Source organism: Nomascus leucogenys, chromosome 18 (assembly GCF_006542625.1).
Source record: "Nomascus leucogenys isolate Asia chromosome 18, Asia_NLE_v1, whole genome shotgun sequence".
NCBI classification, from domain to species: Eukaryota; Metazoa; Chordata; class Mammalia; order Primates; family Hylobatidae; genus Nomascus; species Nomascus leucogenys.
The window spans coordinates 36,291,676-36,314,649 of record NC_044398.1 but is presented as its reverse complement, the minus strand read 5'-3'; the positions used below and the strand labels follow the sequence as shown (position 1 = coordinate 36,314,649).

The window sequence follows — 22,974 nt, the reverse complement described above, 5'->3', positions numbered from 1 at the left end:
TGAGGTGGGAGCAGCTAAGCTTCCCTGGGGAATTGGGGGTCAGGGAAGCAGTCCCAAGAGGCTGAGTACCTCCTGTGTGGCAGGGGCAGGGTGGCCTTTGCTCCCTATTATCTTTTTTTTTTTTGAGACGGAGTCTCACTCTGTTGCCCAGGCTGGAGTGTAGTGGCGCTACCTTGGCTCACTGCAACCTCCGCCTCCCGGGTTCAAGTGATTATTCTGCCTCAGCCCCTCAAGTAGCTGGGATTACAGGTGCCCGCCACAATGCATGGCTAATTTTTGTATTTTTACTAGAGATGGAGTTTCGCCACATTGGCCAGGCTGGTCTTGAACTCCTAACCTCAGGTGATCCACCCACATTGTCCTCCCAAAGTGTTGGGATTACAGGCTTGAGTGACTGCGCCCAGCCTGTTCTCCAGTAACAAAACCTGCAAGCACCTAGAGAGTGGAGGGTGCTATGGTCAGGGTGGTGCTCAGGTCCAGACTGATGGAGGAACCTGAGCAGGGGCGGGGAGGCATTTCAGGAAGAGGGAGCAGTTGCTCCTGCACAATTTTGTTGCATCGGGCCAAGCAGGGAGGCTGGAGAGGTGAGGAAGAGCCCTGGGGGGAAAGCATGGACCGTCAGGGAAAAATCAGACATTGCCATGTTGCTGAAGGCACTCCTGGATGGGTTTTAGCCAGGGGAGACCAGAATCAAATTGGGTGTATAGAAAGACCATGATATCACCTTGATGGGGAGGAGAAAGAGGAGAAGCAGGAGGACTAGGAGGGAAAGCTGAGGCGATTTGACTCAGCATGAGTGAGATGTGGGGCAGGGAGAGAGAGAGAGAAAGACACAAAGACAGAGATAGGGAGAGACAAAGGGGAGAGAGAGAGACAGAGGAGAGAGAGAGAGAACAGGTAGACAGAGGAAAGAGACAGAGGAGAGAGGGGAACAGAAGAAAGAGAGGCAGAGAGACAGCAAAGAGAGAGAGAGAGTGAGAGAGAAACTTTGCATCTGCAGGCCTGGGCCCCATGCAGCACTGACAGCAGTAGGCAGCCGACGTGAAGCAGGAGGCACAGGCAGGGAGGATGGACACAGCACCTCCCATGGCTTCTGAGTCCTTGGTGTAGAATGCTTATGGCACTTTCTTCGTTCTTTCTTAAGACTTATTTAGTACTTATCTTTTCTCCTTTACTCCATTGTGAGCTTCCCAATGATAGGAGCACTGTCTCTCTCATGTCTGTCTTCCCACATTGCTTATATCTAGGATGGGAAATGCAAGGCTCCCAGGCAATGCTTAAAGGGGCAAAGGGCTGTGGCCTTTTCTCAAGTCTCTGCCAGGCTGAATGCCTAGCAATCAGGGGCCTGAGTCACTGTGGGACACAGACTTCTAAAAGGTGAAACAGCAGCCAGCCAGGGGTGAGGAACTAACAGTTAGCAGACACATTGCCTGATTTTAAGATGTACTATAAAGCTACAGTAATCAAGTCAGTGTGGTATTGGTAAAGAATAGACATAGATCAATGGAACAGAATAGAAAGTTCGGAAGCAGATCCACACATGCACAGCCAATTGATTTTCAACAAAGATGCAAAAGCAATTCAATGAAGATAATCTTGCTAACAAATGGTGCTAGAAAAATGGAATACCCATATGCAAACAAATTATTTATTTATTTATTTATTTATTTATTTATTTATTTATTTATTTATTTTGAGGCAGTGTCTTGTTCTGTTGCCCAGACTGGAGTGCAGTGGCGCAATCTCGGCTCACTGCAACCTCCGCCTCCCAGGTTCAAGCAATTCTCCTGCCTCAGCCTCCCAAGTAGCTGGGATTATAGGAGTGCGACACCACGCCTGGCTAATTTTTGTATTTTTAGTAGAGACAGGATTACACCATGTTGGCCAGGCTGATCTCAAACTCCTGACCTCAAGTGATCCGCCCACCTCGGCCTCCCAAAGCGCTGGGATTACAGGCATGAGCCACCACACCCGGCCTATTTATTTGTTTTCTTTGTATAAATTTAGGGGGTCCAAGTGCACTTTTGGTACATGGATGTGTTGCATAGTGTGAAGTCTGGGCTTTTAGGGTGGCCGTGACCCAAATAGAGTGCACTGAACCCTGTAAGTAACTTCTCATCCCTCACCCTGCTCCCACCCTGCTGCCCTTCTGAGTCTCCACTGTCTATTATTCCACACCCTATGTCCATGTGCACACATTATTTAGTTCTCACTTGTAAGTGAGGACAAGCAGTATTTGACTTTCTGCTTCTGAGTTATTGCCTTAAGGTAATGGCCTCCAGTTCCATCCATATTGGTGCAAAAGACATGATTTCATTCTTTCTTATGGCTGAATAGTATTCCATGGTGTATGTGTACACACACACACACACACACACACATCTATAAAATGAATTTTCTTTACTTAATCATCTGTCATATACAAAAAAGATTTATCTTGATTCATACTTCACAGGATATATAGAAATGAACTCAAAATGGATCACAGGCCTAAATGTAAAATCGGAAACTAACAGATACAAACAAAGAAGAAAATGTGTGACCAGGGTTAGGCAAATATCTCTTAGATGTGACACAAAAACATGGCCTATAAGAGAAAAGCGAATAAACTGGCTTTTTTTTTTTTAAATTATTATTATACTTTAAGTTCTAGGGTACATGTGCACAATGTGCAGGTTTGTTACATATGTATCCATGTGCCATGTTGGTGTGCTGCACCCGTCAACTCGACATTTAGCATTAGGTATATCTCCTAATGCTGTCCCTCCCCCCTCCCCCATCCTACAACAGTCCCTGGTGTGTGATGTTCCCCTTCCTGTGTCCATGTGTTCTCATTGTTCATTTCCCACCTATGAGTGAGAACATGCGGTGTTTGGATTTTGTCCTTGCGATGGTTTGCTGAGAATGATGGTTTCCAGCTTCATCCATGTCCCTACAAAGGACATGAACTCATCATTTTTTATGGCTGCATAGTATTCCATGGTGTATATGTGCCACATTTTCTTAATCCAGTCTATCATTGTTGGACATTTGGGTTGGTTCCAAGTCTTTGCTATTGTGAATAGTGCCACAATAAACATATGTGTGCATGTGTTTTTATAGCAGCATGATTTATAGTCCTTTGGGTATATACCCAATAATGGGATGGCTGGGTCAAATGGTATTTCTAGTTCTAGATCCCTGAGGGATTGCCACACTGTATTCCACAATGGTTGAACCAGTTTACAGTCCCACCAACAGTGTAAAAGTGTTCCTATTTCTCCACATCCTCTCCAGCACCTGCTGTTTCCTGACTTTTTAATGATTGCCATTCTAACTGGTGTGAGATGGTATCTCATTGTGGTTTTGATTTGCATTTCTCTGATGGCCAGTGATGATGAGCATTTTTTCATGTGTTTTTTGGCTGCATAAATGTCTTCTTTTGAGAAGTGTCTGTTCATATCCTTCACCCACTTGTTGATGGGGTTGTTTGTTTTTTTCTTGTAAATTTGTTTGAGTTCTTTGTAGATTCTGGATATTAGCCCTTTGTCAGATGAGTAGGTTGCAAAAATTTTCTCCCATTCTGCAGGTTTAAACTGGCTGTCTTTAAAATTAGAAACTTCTAAGCTGGGCACAGTGGCTTACGCCTGTAATTCCAGCACTTGGGGAGGCCAAGGCAGGAGGATTGCTTGAGCCCAGGAGTTTGAGACCACCCTAGGCAACATAGGGAGACCTATAAAAATAAAAAATAAAAAAATTAACCTTGTGTGGTGGCATGTGCTTGCAGTCCTAGCAACGTCGGTAGCTGAGGTGGGAGGATCACTTGAGTCCAAAAGGTCAAGGCTGCAGTGAGCCATGATTGTGCCACTGTACTGCAGCCTGGGCAACTGAGCAAGACCCTGCCTGAAAAAAAAAATCCAAAACTTCTACTATTTGAAAGACACAGTTAAGGAAATGGAAAAACAAACCATAGAGTGGAAGAAAATATTTTCAAAACACATATCTGATAAATAACTTGTATTAAAGATATATGAAGATCTCTCAAAACTTAACAATAAGAAAACAAGCAACCCAATTTAAAAATGGGAAAATATTTGAACAGATGCTTCATCAAAGGAGATACATGATTGGCCAATAGTTATGTGAAAAAATGCCTAACATGCTTAGTTATCAGGGAAATGCAAATTAAAAGCATAATGTCAGACCAATGCACACAAAATGGAGTGGCTTAAAAAAACCCTAACGGGGGGCGGGGGTGGTGGCGAAGCAGAGGGAGAGGGGCGGGCCCGGCCCGGCTCATCCCAGCCTCCGGCGCACGGCTCCAGGAGGCCCCGGGCCCGGCCCGGGCGGCGGTGGCGGCTCTAGCCACCTCTGTGGCGCCCTTGCACCGCGCCGCAGCCATGGCCCTGGTGACCCTGCAGCACTCGCCTGCGCCCAGCGCCACATCCTCCTCGGCCAGCAACAGCGAGTTGGAGGCTCGCAGCGACGAAGATCGAAAATTAAACCTCAGCTTAAGCGAGAGCTTTTCCATGGTGAAAGGCGCAGCCCTCTTCTTACAACAGGGAAGCAGCCCTCAAGGCCAGCGGAGTCTTCAGCACCCCCACAAGCATGCAGGTGACCTGCCTCAACATCTTCAGGTGATGATCAACCTTCTGCGTTGTGAAGACAGAATCAAGCTGGCCGTGCGCCTGGAGAGCGCCTGGGCGGACCGGGCCCGGTACATGTTGGTGGTGTACAGCAGCGGGCGCCAGGACACCGAGGAGAATATCTTGCTGGGAGTGGACTTTTCCAGTAAGGAAAGTAAAAGCTGCACTATTGGGCTGGTTCTCCGACTGTGGAGCGACACGAAAATCCACCTTGATGGAGATGGTGGGTTCAACGTGAGCACAGCAGGAAGGATGCACATATTTAAGCCTGTGTCTGTCCAGGCCATGTGGTCTGCCCTGCAGGTGCTTCACAAGGCCTGCGAAGTGGCCTGGAGGCACAACTACTTCCCTGGGGGCGTAGCTCTCATCTGGGCTACCTACTATGAGAGCTGCATCAGCTCCGAGCAGAGCTGCATCAACGAGTAGAAGGCCATGCAGGACCTGGAGTCCACATGGCCCGACTCCCCGGTGCTGTTTGTGGACAAGCCCACTGAAGGGGAAAGGACCGAGCGCCTCATCAAAGCCAAGCTCTGAAGCATCATGATGAGCCAGGATCTAGAAAATGTGACTTCCAAAGAGATTCGTAATGAATTAGAGAAACAGATGAGTTGTAACTTGAGGGAATTCAAGGAATTCATAGACAGTGAGATGCTACTTATCTTGGGACAGATGGACAAGCCCTCCCTTATCTTCGATCATCTTTATCTCGGCTCTGAATGGAATGCATCCAATCTGGAGGAACTGCAGGGCTCAGGAGTTGATTACATTTTAAATGTTACCAGAGAAATTGATAATTTTTTTCCTGGCTTATTTGCATATCATAACATCCGAGTCTACGATGAAGAGACCACAGACCTCCTCGCCCACTGGAACGAAGCGTATCATTTTATAAACAAAGTGAAGAGGAACCATTCCAAGTGCCTGGTGCATTGCAAAATGGGCGTGAGTCGCTCGGCCTCCACTGTCATCGCCTATGCAATGAAGGAATTCGGCTGGCCTCTGGAAAAAACATATAACTATGTGAAGCAGAAGCACAGCATCACGCGCCCCAACGCAGGCTTTATGAGTCAGCTGTCTGAGTATGAAGGCATCTTGGATTCAAGCAAACAGCGGCACAACAAGCTATGGTGTCAGCAGACAGACAGCAGCCTCCAGCAGCCTGTGGATGACCCTGCAGGACCTGGAGACTTCTTGCCAGAGACTCCAGATGGCACCCTGGAAAGCCGGCTGCCCTTCTTGGATGATGCCGCCCAGCCTGGCTTAGGGCCCCCCCTGCCCTGCTGTTTCCGGCGACTCTCAGACCCCCTTCTGCCTTCCCCCGAGGATGAAACTGGCTGCTTGGTCCACCTGGAGGATCCGGAGAGGGAGGCTCTGTTGGAGGAAGCTGCTCCACCTGCAGAGGTGCACAGGCCGGCCAGACAGCCCCAGCAAGGTTCGGGACTCTGTGAGAAGGATGTGAAGAAGAAACTAGAGTTCAGGAGTCCCAAAGGCCGGAGTGGCTCCTTGCTGCAGGTGGAGGAGACAGAAAGGGAGGAGGGCCTGGGAGCAGGGAGGTGAGGGCAGCTTCCAACCCAGCTCGATCAAAACCTGCTCAACTTGGAGAACCTAAACAACAACAACAGCAAGAGGAGCTGTCCCGACGGCATGGAGGTAGGCAGAGCCCGGCCGGCAGGGTGGCACACCTCATCTCTTCCATCCCACTCTGATTGGTCTACCTCAGCCTCTGTAGCAGGGACTACAGGCACCCGCCACCACACCCAGCTGATTTTTTTCTATTGCCTCTGCTGGGCCGCCAGCTCCCATCTCCAGGGACCTGAGGATTTTTTCAGAGGGTGATTCTGCTGGTGGGTACGTAGTGCATACCTTATACAGCAAATTGAGAATCTGTTGGGAATAACACATACCTCTGCACGCCATGTACCTTATTCATACCCTGGGCAGGGCTTCCAACTCAATTTCTTTTTGTGTATGTAAAATTAAAACATATAATTTATCAGCCAACTTAAAAAAAAAAAACCCTAACAGTGTCAACTGCCTTGAGAGTTCTCAGTACCAACTAAGAACTCTTGTACACTGCTGGTAGGAATACAAGATGGGATCACCACTTTGTCAAACTCTGTGGAAGCTTCTTATAAAGTCAAACAAACATTTACCACACGACTTAGCAAACATACTGCTAGGTACTTACCCAAGAGAAGTGAAAAATTATGTTTGCACACAAGCCTATACACCAATGTTTATAGTAGCTTTATTTATTATCACTGAAACCTGTAAACAACCCCAAAGCCCTTGAACAAACTCTGGTATATTTATGCAATAGAATGCTTATCAATAAAAAACGATGAACTAATTATATATATATGTATATAAAAGATGGATAAATCTCAAATGCATTCTGCTACGTGAAAGAAGCCAGACTCAACAGCTGCGTACCTGAATTATTCTATCTATGTGAATTCTGGAAAAGGGAAAACTATTGGGGTAGGAAATAAAGGAGAGCTTGCCAAGGGCTGGACAGTAAGGGAAAGGCTGACTACAAAGAGGCTCAAACGGATTTGGCAAGTGAAAGTGTCCTATATTTTTACTGTGATGGTAACATGGTTGTGTTTGTCAAAACTCATAGAATTGTACGCTAAAAAGAGTAAATTTTACTGTACATTTATATCTTAATATACTTTTCAGAAAGCAAAGTATATATTATACAGATCAACAGGAAGAACAAATAAAACCATATAATACTCACACCTGCAACATAACTGGAAGACATAGAACACTATAATCTTCCAATTACCCAAGAGAATAAAAATAAGCAACCATTACCAGTGGAGCTCTTTCTGAAGTTCCTGCTCCAAACCTTGTCACCGAGTAAGGCAGAGCCTGGATAAAACTGCATGGGAGGTGCACAGATCACCTTAGGTCAGGAGTTCGAGACCAGCCTCGACAACATGGCGAAACCCCGTCTCTGCTAAAAATACAAAAAATAGCCAGGCGTGGTAGCGCACGCCTATAATCCCAGCTACTAGGGTGGCTGAGGCAGGAGGATTGCTTGAACCCCGAGGGCTGAGGTTTCAGTGAGCTGAGATGGCGTCACTGCACTCCAGCCTGGACGACAGAGCGAGACTGTGTTTCAAAAAGCAAAACAAAACAAAAAACAACAACAAAGAAAAAACTGCATAGGAGAGAGAACAGGGGAATAGAGTGCTCAAGACTGAGCTAAAACCTTCCCCGGAAAGACTGGAAACAGCCTAGTTGTCCTTCAATAGCTGGATAGTTAAAGGTTAAACCAGCATGGTACATCCATGCCCCAGAATGCTGCTTGGTAATCAAAAGGAAGGAACTGTTGTCTCAGAATGTGGATGGATCTCCAGGGTATTCTGCTGAGTGAAAACAGACAATCTCAGAAAGCTACCTTTTTATGATTCCATTGATGTAACACTCTTGAAACAAAACTTTAGAAATGGGGAGCATATTAGTGGTTGCCGGGGGTTAAGTAGATGTGGCTGTAAAAGCGCTGCAGGAGGGATCCCGTGGTGATGGAGTGTGCTGTATCCTGACTGTATCCACGTCAACACCCTGGTTGTGATATGGTCATGTAGTGTTGCAAGATGTTACACTGGAGAAAACTGGGTACAGGGTACAGTGGGTCTCTCTGTATTATTGCTTACAACTGCTTGTGAATCATGACTCTGCAGTTAAAAAGCTTAGTGAAAAAAAAAACCCTCATTTACAATCACATCAAAAAATGTGAAATACTTAGAGATAAATCTGACAAATATGTGTAGGACTTGTAGACTGAAAACTACAAAACATTGGTGAGAATGAAAGGCTTAAATCACAATATGCTAACAATAGATGGATTTGATGAATGTAAGTGAAGGAAATAGTGTTGATCACAGACCTGAAATTTTTCTTTTTCCTTTTTTTGAGACAGTCTTGTTCTGTCACCCAGTCTGTAGTGCAATGGTGTGATCTCAGCTCACTGCAACCTCTGCTCCCCGGGTTCAACCAATTTTCCTGCCTCAGCCTCCTGAGTAGCTGAGATTACAGGTGCCCATCACCACGCCCAGCTAATTTTTGTATTTTTAGTAGAGATGGGAGTTTCACCATGTTGGCCAGGCTGGTCTGGAACTCCTGACCTCAAATGATCCACCCACCTTGGTCTCCCAAAGTGCTGGGGTTATAGGCATGAGCCACCATAGCCGGCCCGAAATTTTTCAAAATAAAATGCTGGTAAGAGGAAAAAAACAAAAAAAAAAGCATAGGAAGAAGATTTTAGGAACGTATAGTTAGTTCTGCTATAACACAATATATGTGTTCCTAAAAAACCAGTGCTCTCTGCAAAAATCACATAATAAAAACCATTGGGCTTATGGGAAAAGTGGGGTTAACCGCACAACACTCCAAAATTTTGTCAGTGGCCCATAAGAAACAAAAAGATAGGAACTTGATAAAAATAGTCATTGAGTTTTGCACGTTTGATGATTAAGAAAAGCATGCATATTGCAATAAATATGACACCTGACCTTGAAAAAGCCCTGGAGTTTGTGTGTGGATGTGTGTTGACATGGAGCTGTAACACCAGATGCAGATGGATGCGGCTCATAACCCACGAGGTGGATGTGGAGCTGTGGGTACTTGAGGTGTCCATCTGGGTGTATTTTGTGTATTCCTACTTGGCTTGGTTCAGTTGGGTACAACTTTCTGTGCTCACGTAGAGTTTCTTGTAGACCACATTGCACATAAGTAAGTGTGACATTCACGTCATGCTCAGATTGTTCCCTAATACTGTAACTAAATCTCATGGGAACAAATTTCTGTTTTCAAAACAAGTGTTAACAGAATGGACTGTGCTTGTTAAAGTCACAGGTGGCAATCATCAACAACTTGTTAGACAGTTTGCTCTTTAAATGCATAGATTTCTAAATCTAAAAATTAGGGAAAAAAAAGAAATCTCATGCCCAGGTGTGACCATTTCTTGATTGCATCCTCACAGGATTTTGGGTTGAAAGAAAACAAAGTCCCGGATTCTGCCACAGCCCACCGAAGCATGTCCTCAGAGGTGGCATTGAACTGTCCCATTGCACTGTCCCCTGTTGACTGAGACTGCACTGTGGGCCAAACACCCATGGCAGGCCCCACGGAGGGGACTCTGATACCAGGTCGTCTCCACTCAGTCATCTAATTAGATGTTGGTCAGGCACCCACTGGAGGCCAGACAGCACATAAAGGTGGGGAGGGGGTTTGTGGGGGGCTTCTGATGGAGAGGAGTACACCAGGTGAGTACTAAATGACTCACTCCAGATGAGAGGAAGAAAGGGTCATAGGTATTCGGAACCCAGAAGGTCTCAGACAAGTGCTGTGCATCTTGCCCTGGACAACCCAGCAGGGTCACCCTGAAGCTGCAGGGCAGGCTCTGAGCTCAGACACTGAGCCTGGGCAGCCTGAGGGTACAGAGGGTGCCAGAATTAGGCCCCTTTCTTTGCCGTTGGGAGATCAATGCCTGCAAGGGCCCTGATGCAGCCAGGTGGAAGGAGCTCAGCGTGGGGACAGTCTCTCCCATGTGCTGGCTGGCCTGGGGACAGCTTTGCCTCTGCAGATTAGTGTGAGAGGTCAGGACCCCCATGAAGCCATGGCCCTCCCCCACCAGGACATGTGAGGGTACCAGCTCCTGGAGTTCTGTGTCCCAGGCCTGGTCGGGACAGTTGGGCTGCCAGGGGGCCTGGTCCAGGGACACTCTCAGGCCAACTCCAGGCTGAGGACCGGGAGCTGGAGGAAAGGGCTGGTGGTCTCTGAACCACTAGCTTCCCTGTGGTTCCTGCCCTGGTGGCTGAGGTTGGTGCGACTCCCCTCAATCCAGCCCGGTCCAGAACGCTGAGTTGGGGATGGGAGCTTCTTCCCACGAGAGAAAGCATTGCAAACCTTTTTGTGGTGAAAACATTCAAATGGACAGAAAACTAGAGAGGGTGGATCCATGACCCTATCACCCATCACCCAGTGGGCCCAGTTCTTGACTCTGTTTTACCAAGAAGAGGGATCAAGGCCCCAGCTTTTGAGGATATGCCAGACTGGGTTTGAAAACTTCTGCTTCTCTCAGACAGAGCACTTTCCAACCCTTGGCCCTAGTGGGTCCATCTATGATGCGGAGACAGGAATCCCAAACTCAGAGGGGGCTGCGAAGATCTAACGAAGGAACCTTTGCGAAGGGCTCCCTGGAGAGGCAGGCACACTGAGGGTGAGGAATTCAGGTTGGACCTGTCTCCGGCCATGGCCAGTCCAGGGCTTAGCCCATCCTTGCTGTCCCGCAGCCCCTTGCTCTCAGCTTTGCCTTTCACAAGCCTCAGGTCCTCTGTAGGCACTATAGAGAGGCGACAGTCAGGCCCCACTCCATCCTCCTCCTCCCTGCTGCCCACCGAGGTTCCTTCACCATCTGGACATAGCCCTGAGCCTGGGCCCAGCTCCAGTCCCAAGGCTTGGGCCTGCAGGGCATCGCCTCCAGTGACCTGCCTTCTCCCCCCATCAAGGGCTGTGTGACGTGTGTGTGCATGTGTATGATGTATGTGGTTGTGTGTGTGTGGTATGTGTGATGTGTGTGGTCCGCAGTCAGCTAGGCAGGCCTAGACCTGCCCAGTGCCCCCAGGGACAAAGGAGCAGTCCTTTCGGATCCTCCCAGCTCAGGGATCCTCTGATGATGGACAAGGAGACACCGCAGTCAGATGCACTGTGTTTTCAGGACAGACTGAGGCAAAGCATTTTGGCAAATGGCCTTGGAGCCCTGAACACCCTGAAACCTTGTCATCGTCAAGCCCCCAGACCAGGTATACATAGCAATTCTAAATTTGCTAATAGCCTCATTCAAAAGCAAAAGGAAACAGGTGAAAATAATTTTCATAATATATTTTACTTAACCCAATATATCTAAAATGTTACCATTTCAAAATTTAATTTGTATATGACTGAGATATTTTGCATTTCTTTTCATGCTCCATCTTCGAGGTCTGGCATGCACCTGGCACTCACAGCACATCTCAGTGGGACCAGCCCAGCTTCCAAGGCTCAGCAGCCACCGGGGACAGCTCAGGTGTAGTGCAGTTGCTCTCAACTCTGCTGTGTGTTAGAATCACCTGAGAGCTTTGAAAAAGTGCCAATTTCTGGGCTGCCTGGGAATCCCCTCATAGTTATATGAGAATCTCAGGGAGGGGTGGGGCAGACAGGGGTCACTGATCCTGGGGTGGGTGGTGTCACAGCCCCACAGAAGGGCTTCCCATCAGAGGGAACAGCGTGTGCAAAGGCAGGGGAGTGGGGAAGGGCAATGTTTAGGAGGAACTGTGAGTGGTGGTGTGTGTGTGCGGTTGTGTGTATAGTTGTGTGTGTGACTGTGATGTGTGTGCACGTGTGTGTGTTGTATGTGGCATGTATTGTGTGTGTGGTGTATGTGGTTGTATGTGTGTGGTGTGGATGTGTTTGGTATGTGTGATGTGTGCGGTTGTGATGCTGTCTGTTCGTGTGGTGTGTGTGTGTGGTGTGTATGGTGTGTGTGGTGTGTGTGGGGTGTGGTGTTGTGTGTGGTTTGTGTGATGTGTATGGTATGTGTGGTTGTGTGTATGTGATGTGTGATGTGTGTGGTGGTGTGTGGTTGTGTGATGTGTGTATGTAATGTATGTGTGTACATGTATGTGTGGTGTGTATGATTATGCATGTGTGGTGTATATGGTAGGTATGGTGTGTGTGATTGTGTGCATGTTGTTTGTATGATGTGTATATGTGTGATTGTGTGTTTGTGATTATGTGATGTGTGTGTTGTGTATGGTGTGTGGTGTGTATGCAATTGTGTGATGTGTGATGTGTGTTATGTGTGATGTATATGATGTGTTTCGTGTGTGGTTGTGTGTGGTGTGTGTGGTTGTGTGATGCGTGTGGTTGTGTATTTGTGTGTGGAGTGTGCGTACTGTGTGTGGTGTGTGGTTGTGTGTGATTGTGTGATGTATGATGAATGTGATGTGTGTGGTTGTGTGTGATGTATGTGGTTGTGAATTTGTGTGTGAGGTATGTGGAGTGTGTGTATTGTGTGTGGTTGTGTGCAGTGTGTTATTGTATGCGATTATGTGATGTGTGATGAATGTGATGTGTGTGGTTGTATGTGGTGTGTGTGGTATATGTGTGTTGTATGTATGTGATATGTGTGGTTGTGTGGTGTGTGTGGTGTGTGGTATGTGTGGTTTTATGATGTGTATGGTTGTGTATTTGTGTGTAGGGTGTGTGTAGTGTGTGCGGTTGTGTGTAGTGTGTGATTGTGTGATGTGTGATGAATAAGATGTGTATGGTTGTGTGTGGTTTGTGTGGTATATGTGTGGTGTGTATGTGATGTGTGTGGTTGCGTGGTTGTGTGTGTGGTTGTATGATGTGTGGGGTTGTGTGTGGTCTGTGTGGTTGTGTGTATGTGATTTGTGTGGTTGTATAGGTGGTGTGTAGTGTGTGTGGTTGTGTGATATGTGTGGTTGTGTGTATTTTGTGTGGTTGTGTGTATGTGACTGCGTGATGTATGTGATGTGTGGTTGTGTGTATTGTGTGATTGTATGTGGTTGTGTGATGTATGTGATGTGTGTGGTTATATGTGGTGTGTGTGGTATGTGATGTATGTGGTGTGTATGTGGCATGAGGTGTGTGGTTGTGTGATATGTGTGTTTGTATGTGGGGTATGTGTATTATGTGTGATTGTGTATATGTGATGTGTGTGGTTGTGTGTGGCATGTGTGGTTGTGTGTGCGATATGTGTGTTTGTGTGTGGGGTGTGTGTATCATGTGCAATTGTGTGTATGTGATGTGTGTGGTTGTGTGCATGATATGTGTGGCTGTGTGTGGCTGTGTGTGTGGGGTGTATGTATTGTGTGTGGTTGTGTGTGATGTGTGTTTGTGTGTGGTTATGTGTAGTATCGAGGGTGTGAGTTATGTGTGTGGTATGTGAACCCAGCTCGCCACTTCCTGACCTCAGCAATCTTAGAGCTGTAAGTGCCCTGACATGGAGTTGCAGTGGCTTCTGACTCCCAAAGGTGCCCATTCTTCTGTGGCCACTGCTTTTTTTAAAAAGCGATTTTATTGGCTTCAATCATCAAAATCTGATACAGAAGAGAGAAAAGAGGAATTCTTCTGGTTGAAATGTGTGTATGTGTGTGTGTGTGTGCATGGTGTGGGGTGTGCATGGGCGTGCTCGTGTGTGTGTGTATGCACACACGCGCTCACGTCTGTGTCTGTGTTTGGATGTGGGGCCTCCTCAGACCACTTGCACTCAGAATAGCTTGCTTGGAAACCACAGCGCTCACTGGCTGCTGGTGAGACCCGGCCCAAAGAGGGCCACCTTTGAGCAGGGTTAGTGCTCTTTGGCCAGGGCCCTTTCACACCCTCAGGCTGCCTCTGGTCCTCAGGCTCAGTCTGGAAGACACTACTGCTCCCACTCACCCCCATATTTTCTGTGTGGTCTTGGGCAAGTCACTGCCCTCAGGACTCTGGCCCCATGTTGAGTAAAATGGGTGGCCAGATATGGGCCTCGGAAGCATGGCCCTTGCTGCCATTCCTCCAGGGCTTTCCATGCCAGTCCCAGGGTGTTCTGGACATGACCCTTACCCCTGAACCAGCTCTGATCCCATTGCAGCCCGAGGTGGGTCCCTGGGCTCCTTGGAGCAGGATGCCAGCCCATTCCAAGCCCCAGCACTGAAACTCCTCCTCCCCATGAAAATGACTTTGCAAAAATTATAACAGTGAGAAAATGATGGCAGTGAAAGAGATCTGACCTAACCGACTCCATCTTGCTTCTAACCTCCAAGCTATCCTTGTTCATTCCTGGGGGTAGGTGAAACGAATTTTGGGAGAAATTTAGTTTATAGTTTTACTTTGCAACAAAAATGATAAGAGCCCTTTCCTGAAACAACCCCGCTTCTTGCCTGGGGACCAGTCGGCCTTTGAAGGACTAACAAATTAGCCACAAGATTAGAAATTACGGTTTAGGAGTCACGCAGCCAGGGGCTGCAAGATTTGGAACCTCCCCAAATTGCTCCTGGGGCTAACGTCACTGTTGTAAAAACTAAGATTAGTGCTAGAGCTATTTTGCAGACCCTGTGTTCCAATGCACCAGCAGGCACCCAGACAGGTACTCTGGCTCAACCAGTTCTGTGATGCCACCCAGGAACCGAATTAAGACAGCAAAAAAATCCCACTTTGACACCCTATGATTTTATTTCTGACTCCACCAATCAGCACTCCCCACTTTCCGACTCCCTACCCACCAAATTATCCTTAAAAACCTGAGTCTCAATTTTCAGGGATACTTGAAAATTTGAGTAATCATAAAACTCTGGTCTCTCATACAGCTGGCTCTGCATGAATTAGTCTTTCTCTATTACAATTCCCCTGTCATGATAAATCAGCTATCTGGGCAGCAGGCGAGGAGAACCCCTTGGGCAGTTACACCCCCACAGAAACCTTGTCTCTGCTTCCTGCTCCTCTTGCTGTTCCCCACCCAGGCTGGCTCTGCCATGCCAGGGCCCTGCAGAGGAACAGCAGAGGTGTGGCTGCCAGCCCCGCCTGGAGGCTCTGAGTTCCCTTCCTGCACCCACATCCAGGACCCCAGCCTGGGCTCTGTAAAGGTCTTCTTAGGGGAGGAAACACAAGCCTAGCCAGGGGGTGCCCTGAGGGACCGTGGGTATGGGCAGGGCCCTTCCCTTCCCAGGGCCTCCTAGATCCTGAATCTGTGCATACAGCAGGCCAGTCCCACCACTGTGGAATTTCCTGGCTCCAACCTCCCTTTGGCCTGGGCTGTTCCTACCAAGGCTGCCTGGCTGGGGTGGCAGCTTAGTGGGTGGCCTCACAGGCCTCACAGCAGCCCCACAGGGGTTCTGTGAGCCTGGGAAGGAAGGAAGGACCCTCCAGCTCATAGGGGCCTAAAACCCACTGGCTGGCGTGCCTCAGCCTGGGGGCAGCCTGCAGATGCCCGAGACCCCAGGCCATCCCTCAGCCCAGTCTATCCATAATTACCCTGTCCACAGGGGTGGGGGTGGGGCGCCCTCCCTGCTTCCACCCAGGGTCAAGCCAGTGAGATGCTGATAACCTTCAGTGACCCACTCCCTGCCACAATCACTCAGGGAAAGCCAGAAAACCCAGAGCTTGGGCTTGCTGTGTTGAACCTCTGCAGTTTCCTCTCCTTGAGTCTAATGGGCACGTGGGCTGGTGGAGACATGTAGAGTCTGAGAAATTACTGGGTCAAGGGTATGGTGGTGAGAAGGGAGGTGTGGGAGAGAGAAAACTCGGGAGGTGCAATCTGTGGAAGAGAGTACATACGACCCCTTGCTGGGGTGTGTGGGAAGACCGGGGCAGGTACCTGTCACCATAATCTGTCCACTCAGTGCACGAGCCCTCCCTAATGGGGATGCCAGCTGGATTTTGACATTTCAGGCACTTCAAATGCTTTTAAGGCATTTGCTAACAAAGAGGTGAGTAAGAGAGCTTCATGGCATGAAGGAGCAAGTGAGGTCTAGGCAGACCTCGCTGCCCTTTGCCAGCTGTGTAACCTTGGGCAAGCACTTACCCCACTCAGGCTTGGTTTCTTCATCTATAAAGTGGGCTTCTTGGCTCTGTCTCAGAGGTCGTGATGGGGTCAGAGGTGATGAATGCAAAGTCAGTGAGTAGGGCCTCTTCCCCACCAACCAAATGGGGACTGAATTTGAGGTCTTGCCATGTGTTTAATTAGCATTTGAGCCCACGGTGCCAATCAAACGGACGGAATGGGAGGTTCTGTGCTAGGCAACATGTGCCTCTTGGCCTCTGCACCACTGTCTAGGTGGAGCAGTGTTTGGTGAAGAAGGGAAGAGAGATTTCTAGTGGCCCATTGGCAAGGAGAGGCAAGGAGAGAGAGTGCTATAGTTTGGATGTCTGTCCCCTCAAACCTCATGTTGAAATGTGAACCCTAGGCCGGGCGCAATAGCTTATGCCTGTAATCCCAGGACTTTGGGAGGCTGAGGTGGACGGATCACGAGGTCAGAAGATCGAGACCATCCTGGCCAACATGGTGAAACCCCGTCTCTACTGAAAATACAAAAATTAGCTGGGCGTGGTAGCACACGCCTGTAGTCCCAGCTACTCGGGAGGCTGAGGCAGGAGAATTGCTTGAACCCGGAGGCGGAGTTTACAGTGAGCCAAGATCACGCCACTGCACTCCAGCCTGGCGACAGAGAAAGACTCCGTCTCGGGAGGCGGGAGGAACAACTGAGCCCTACTGTTGGAGGTGGGGCCTAATTGAGAGGTGCTTGGGTCATGGGGCCAAGTTCCTCATGAATGGTTTGGTGCTGTCCTACAGGTAGTGAGTGAGTTCTCACTCTGTTAGCTCCTGTGAGAGCTGGTGTTAAAGAGCTAGGCACCTCTCTCTCTCCCTCTTGTTTCCTCTCTCACCATGCAATCTCTACACACATCGGCTCCTCCTCACCTTCTGCCATGAGCGGAAGCAGCCTGAGGCCCTCACCAGAGGCCCAATCTTGAACCTTCCACCCAGCAGAACTGTGAGCCAAAGAAACCTCCTTTGTTTATAAATTATTCAGCCTCAGGTATTCCTTTATAGCAACAAAAAATGGACTAAGACAGAGAGAAATGGCAATTTTGTTCCTAGGCACAGTCTAAGGGAGGGACTCTTTACCTGCCACTCCTTCCCTGCAAAAATAACAGTGCAAGACCGTACAAGCGCCCAGGCCCTGCTTCAAGTGCTTCCTATGTGTTGACTTGTCATCTTGCGAACACCAACATGAAGCCATCCCCATTTGTCAGAAGTATGACAGTTGACAGAAATAAGTAATTTTCCTGAGGTCACAGAGCTAAGAGCTGCAGTGCTTCAGGGGTTGAGGGTATTTAAAATGGTAAAATGTTTTTCACTGAGTCAATTAAAAAAATTAGCATTTACAGGTGGTAAAGTGGCTGTTCTTACAGTATCTCATTTAATTGTCACAATAATCCTGGAAGGTACATCTTATCGGCATTATCTAGATGAGAAATCAGAGGCTCACAGAGGTTAAACAGGTGCCTATGGAGGCAGAATGAGCCAGAGACAGAACTGGGATTTAAGCCAGCTCAGCCTGACTCCCGGCAGTGGTTTTTGCCACCCACAACAGGGATGCATGTTAGAGCCAAACCCCTAGTGCCTTTGAAAGGGCCTGGCTGGGGTCCAGACCCCCACCCATCCTCCACGCAGCTGATGCTTTACATTCTGGCAGATGGCAGGGCAGTTTGCCCCAGCATCAGTTGCTGAACCCCACTGTGTGGGGGACAGACACAGACCGATAGTCACCCAGCCTGAGCAGATCAGGCTTCCTGAGGCAGGGTTTGGGGCTTTTGCTGAGGGCACAGATGCTTTTGAGAGTCTGGTAAAATTGTGAGTCCTTTTCCCAGAAAAACACACATGGGACAAATACCCCCCTTTGCATCCAATTCGGGGTGTGCAAAAGCCCTCAGATTAAAGAACTCCAGGCCTAAAGAATGATCTAGAAGAGAAGGCTGCCTTGAGTGCTTTTATGGGACAGAACAGGGAGTAGCCAAGAGAGTGGAGACCAGCCAGGGGAAATGTGGGGCAGGCAGCCCATCACAGGGATTAGCATCAGCCAGAGCCTAGCAGTAAGGACTCCAGGAACAGAGTGGAACCAAGATGGGCTGGCCAGATGGGCAGGGCCATGTTTCCCACTGAGCACAGCTGCGAGCACACAGTTCTGTAAGAAACGGGCGCCCATCAGGATCTTAGATGAGCATATCAGCAGCCCTTTGCTGCGTTGAGCCCCCATTGGGTCCCAAGATCCTTGCTGTGGACAATGTAGTCCCTGCTTCCATCATTAGGTATGGTCGAAAACAGCTTGTCCAGCAGAGCAGATGCTGCCTGCCCAAGGGTTTGTCTTTGCCTTCTCTGCTCAAATCTCTTTTTGTGATGGATTAAATGGAGCCTGTTCCTAGTTATTGGCTTCCCAATCTACTCTTTTTTTTTCTTTTTTTTGGGACAGAGTCTCACACTGTCGCCCAGGCTGCAGTGCAATGGCATGATCTTGGTTCGCTGCAACCTCCACCACCTCCTGGGTTCAAGTGATTCTTGTGCCTCAGCCTTTGAGTAGCTGGGACTACTGGTGTGGACCACCACATCCGGCTAATTTGTGTACTTTTAGTAGAGATGGGGTTTCACCATGTTGGCCAGACTGGTCTTGAACTCCTGACCTCAGGTGATCTGCCTGCCTCGACATCCCAAAATATTGGGATTACAGGCATGAGCCAAAGGCCCCAGTCTACATTTGTAGGCAGGCTGGCATTGTGTGCATGGCTGGGCTGTTCAAACTTTGACTACAATCTACAGTTAGAAATACAAATTATCTGTCAGGTGTGGTGGTTCACGCCTGTAATCCCAGCACCTTGGGAGGCTGAGGTGGGTGGATCACCTGAGGTCAGGAGTTTGAGACGAGTCTCACCAATGTGGTGAAACCCCGTCTCTACTAAAAATACAAAAATTAGCCGGGTGTGGTAGTGGGTGCCTCTAATCCCAGCTCCTCGGGTGGCTGAGGCAGGACAATCACTTGAACCTGGGAGGCAGAGGTTGCAGTGAGCTGAGATTGCGCCATCGCCCTCCAGCCTGGGCAACAGAGACTCTGTCTCAAAAAAGAGCAAAACAACCACAACAAAAAACAAATTACGACTCAAACAAATTTACAAGAAAAAAACAACCCCATCAAAAAGTGGGTGAAGGATATGAACAGACACTTCTCAAAAGGAGACATTTATGCAGCCAAAAAACACATGAAAAAATGCTCATCATCACTGGCCGTCAGAGAAATGCAAATCAAAACCACAATGAGATATCATCTCACACCAGTTAGAAAGGTGATCATTAAAAAGTCAGGAAACAACAGGTGCTGGAGAGGTTGTGGAGAAATAGGAACACTTTTACACTGTTGGTAGGACTGTAAACTAGTTCAACCATTGTGGAAGTCAGTGTGGCAATTCTTCAGGGATCTGAAACTAGAAATACCATTTGACCCAGCCATCCCATTATTGGGTATATACCCAAAGGATTATAAATCATACTGCTATAAAGACACATGCACACATATGTTTATTTCAGCACTATTCACAATAGCAAAGACTTGGAACCAACCCAAATGTCCAACAATGATAGACTGGATTAAGAAAGTGTGGCACATATACACCATGGAATACTATGCAGCCATAAAAAATGATGAGTTCATGTCCTTTGTAGGGACATGGATGAAGCTGGAAACCATCATTCTCAGCAAACCATCGCAAGGACAAAATCCAAACACCGCATGTTCTCACTCATAGGTGGGAATTGAACAATGAGAACACATGGACACAGGAAGGGGAACATCACACTCCGGGGACTGTTGTGGGGTGGGGGGAGGGTTAGCATTAGGAGATATACCTAATGTAAATGATGAGTTAATGGGTGCAGCACACCAACATGGCACATGTATACATATGTAACAAACCTGCACGTTGTGCACATGTACCCTAAAACTTAAAGTATAATAATAATAAAATTTAAAATAAAACAAAAAAGACAAATTACGATGTGACACATATGTCACATATGCATGCATATACACACTCTGACTTTTTTTTTTTTTGTATTTCATTTCATTAAAAACTTACTGGTCTCAGTCCTGATGGATTTCACACCCACTGGTGAGTTGCAACCCGCAGCGAGCTGGGATGCCAGAAGAAGGCCTAGGCTGTGCTCCTGCCCTCTCTGTTGGATCTAGGGCTGAGCCACAGCAGGCCCACCAGAGAGAGTCACCTGGGCACTAGGAAACACTGCCACTCTGTTCTAAGGCAGAGCTGAGAACTGTCAGCTCGCAGCTGCACCCTATCCTCAGGGTAAGAGCCATACCCAGCTCTTTATTGAATTTGTATTTTACCATGAGTTCCTTAGTGGTGTTGGAAGTAATTTGAGGCAGCTTATAATAGTAAGTATTTTTCTCCCAGTGGAGATGAGAATCCTGTAGAGATAGGGCAGCGATGTCTGGGAGAGTGCTTCGTCAGCTATAAAGGCTGTCCCTGGATTACTGCTGCTGTCCTTCCCCAGACACCTGGGAGGAAGCAGAGCCATTGAGGAAACCCAGGAGAGACAGGGACCTGGCTATGATGAAGCCGCTGGGCAGGAATGGAGGCTCTGCACATGGACATGATTTCACATTCAGGTGATGAAACTCTTAATTAATCCTGTGAGTTGATGGATCCATTCATCCATTCATTCAGTAAACACCTTTTGACACATAATGTAAGGCTCATGTCTTGCAAACAGTGGCATCAGCTTAAGATGCAAGGAACATCTTGTCACCTTCAGCTGTGGCCAGTGTTTGTTAATTGGCAGTTAAAATCTTTCTGATGCTAGCAAGCATCCGAAAGCATTTTTGTAAACACAGAGAGGAGTCCTCTCTCACCTTCCTCTTCTTGGTCTTTCCTGTCTCTAACTCTCAACTCCTCCCCACCCGGGAGCAGTATAATAGCCAAGGGACTGAATTTCAGCCAAGGACTGAAATTGCAATGCGAGGGGAGGCCTGTCTGGGCAGGGACGTGGGCCTGGGGCCCACATATCAGGGTTCCTGGTCCTCAGGGATCCTCCAGAAACCTGGACCCATGCTCCTGAGAAGGCAATGCTGAATAGAAATAACAATGAGGCTTTTCCCTGCCAATTTGATGAGTGCTCAAGAAGCGGTAGCTAGCACTATTTCCATTTTAGATAAACAGACATCATGCCCCCAAAGGCTAAGTAAGTTGCCCAAGGTGATAAAGCCGCTTAGCAGAGCTAGGTTCAAAGCCAGGTCCTCAGGCCACAGTAAAGTTTGGCTCCACATCTGCTGCTTCTGTGAGGCCAAAGCTCTGCTACTCCCAGGGTGTGGCCAGGCTTGGCTTTGGGTTTTCTGAAACCAGGAAGGCAAAAGGTGTGATGTTCAGGTGGGATACCCAGGTGGAAGGTCCAGGTGGGATGTCCAGGTAGGATTCCCAGGTGGGGTGTCCAGGTAGGATATCCACGTGGGGTATCCAGGTAGGGTGTCCAAGTGGGGGGTCCCGGTGAGTCAGGTATGAGGGTCATGGTCCCAGGTCATGGCTGAAGCAACCTCTTAGCAGCTAGGAACTGACAGGGTCATTGAGGCTGCAGAGAGGGAATCCGTGTTAATGGATTATCCACGGTGCCCTGGCTATAGATGTGACACTCCTGGGGCAAGGGGAGGCTCTTCACCTATCTAAAGCTCAGATGGAAGCAATTGGCACTAGGTTTAGAGCAAATCAAAATCACCATCTTGCAGCCAGTTTTCACAAAGGAGTCACTGGTAGAATGTTTGGCAAAGAGAGTTGTCATCATTCATTCTCACATTCCTTCCTTTGTTGAACAAGCATTTCCGAGGTATGCCTTATTTCAGGCACTGGAACATAGCCATGAATCAAAGATGGTTCCTCTCCCTGAGGAGCTCACAGGCGGCTGAGGGGAAGGATGATTCGTGAGCAAACAATTACCATACATGCCACAGCTGTTAACCCTGACTCAGAACTTTATAGATGCCAGTAGTTCTCAGAAAATACTGAGCGCTTCGCAGCAGCTATTGTATGCATTTCTTAAAATGACCTTGGGACAGCTTTTGCAGATGAAAAGCTGAGATTCAGAGAAGTGAAATAACTTGACTGTGATCACACAGCTCACTAGAGGCAGAACCAGGATTTGAACTTGGATCTCTGGCTGCAGAGGCCACACTTGGCAGCTGTCCCCCCAAAATGAGCGTCTGATAACAGAAGCTGTATATTGAAGAGTTCTTCAGGCAGATCCAGGTGGGAGGCAGCTGAGTCAGAGGACCCATGTGCAAAGCACAAAGATGGGGACATGTGGCCCCAGTGACCGCTGGCTGGGCTTGAGGCTGGGGGTGAATGGACATGAAGGGAGATGGGGTGAGAGGCTGACCAGGGCCTCCCTAACTGTCTTCAGTTTTAGCTCAGTACTGTCTTTTTCCTTTTTCTTTTTTCTTTTATTTTTTTTCGAGACAAGGTCTCGCTCTGTTGCCCAGGCTAGAGTACAGTGGTGTGATCTTGGTTCACTGCAACCTCCACCTCCCAGGTTCAAGCAATTCTCCCACCTCAGCCTCCTGAGTAGCTGGGACTACAGGTGCACACCACCACACATGGCTAATTTTTTTTTTTTTTTATTTTTAGTAGAGATGGGGTTTCACCATGTTGGCCAGGCTGGTCTCAAATTCCTGACCTTTAAGTGATCTGCCCGACTCGGCCTCCCAAAGTGCTGGGATTACAGGCATGAGCCACTGCACCTGGCCAG

General features: G+C 48.1%; 1 pseudogene; it reads left to right on the top strand.

Annotated features, from left to right (window-relative positions):
- Window positions 1–4,379: 4,379 nt before the first annotated feature.
- On the top strand, window positions 4,380–6,461 carry LOC101177456 (annotated as a pseudogene).
- Window positions 6,462–22,974: the final 16,513 nt, after the last annotated feature.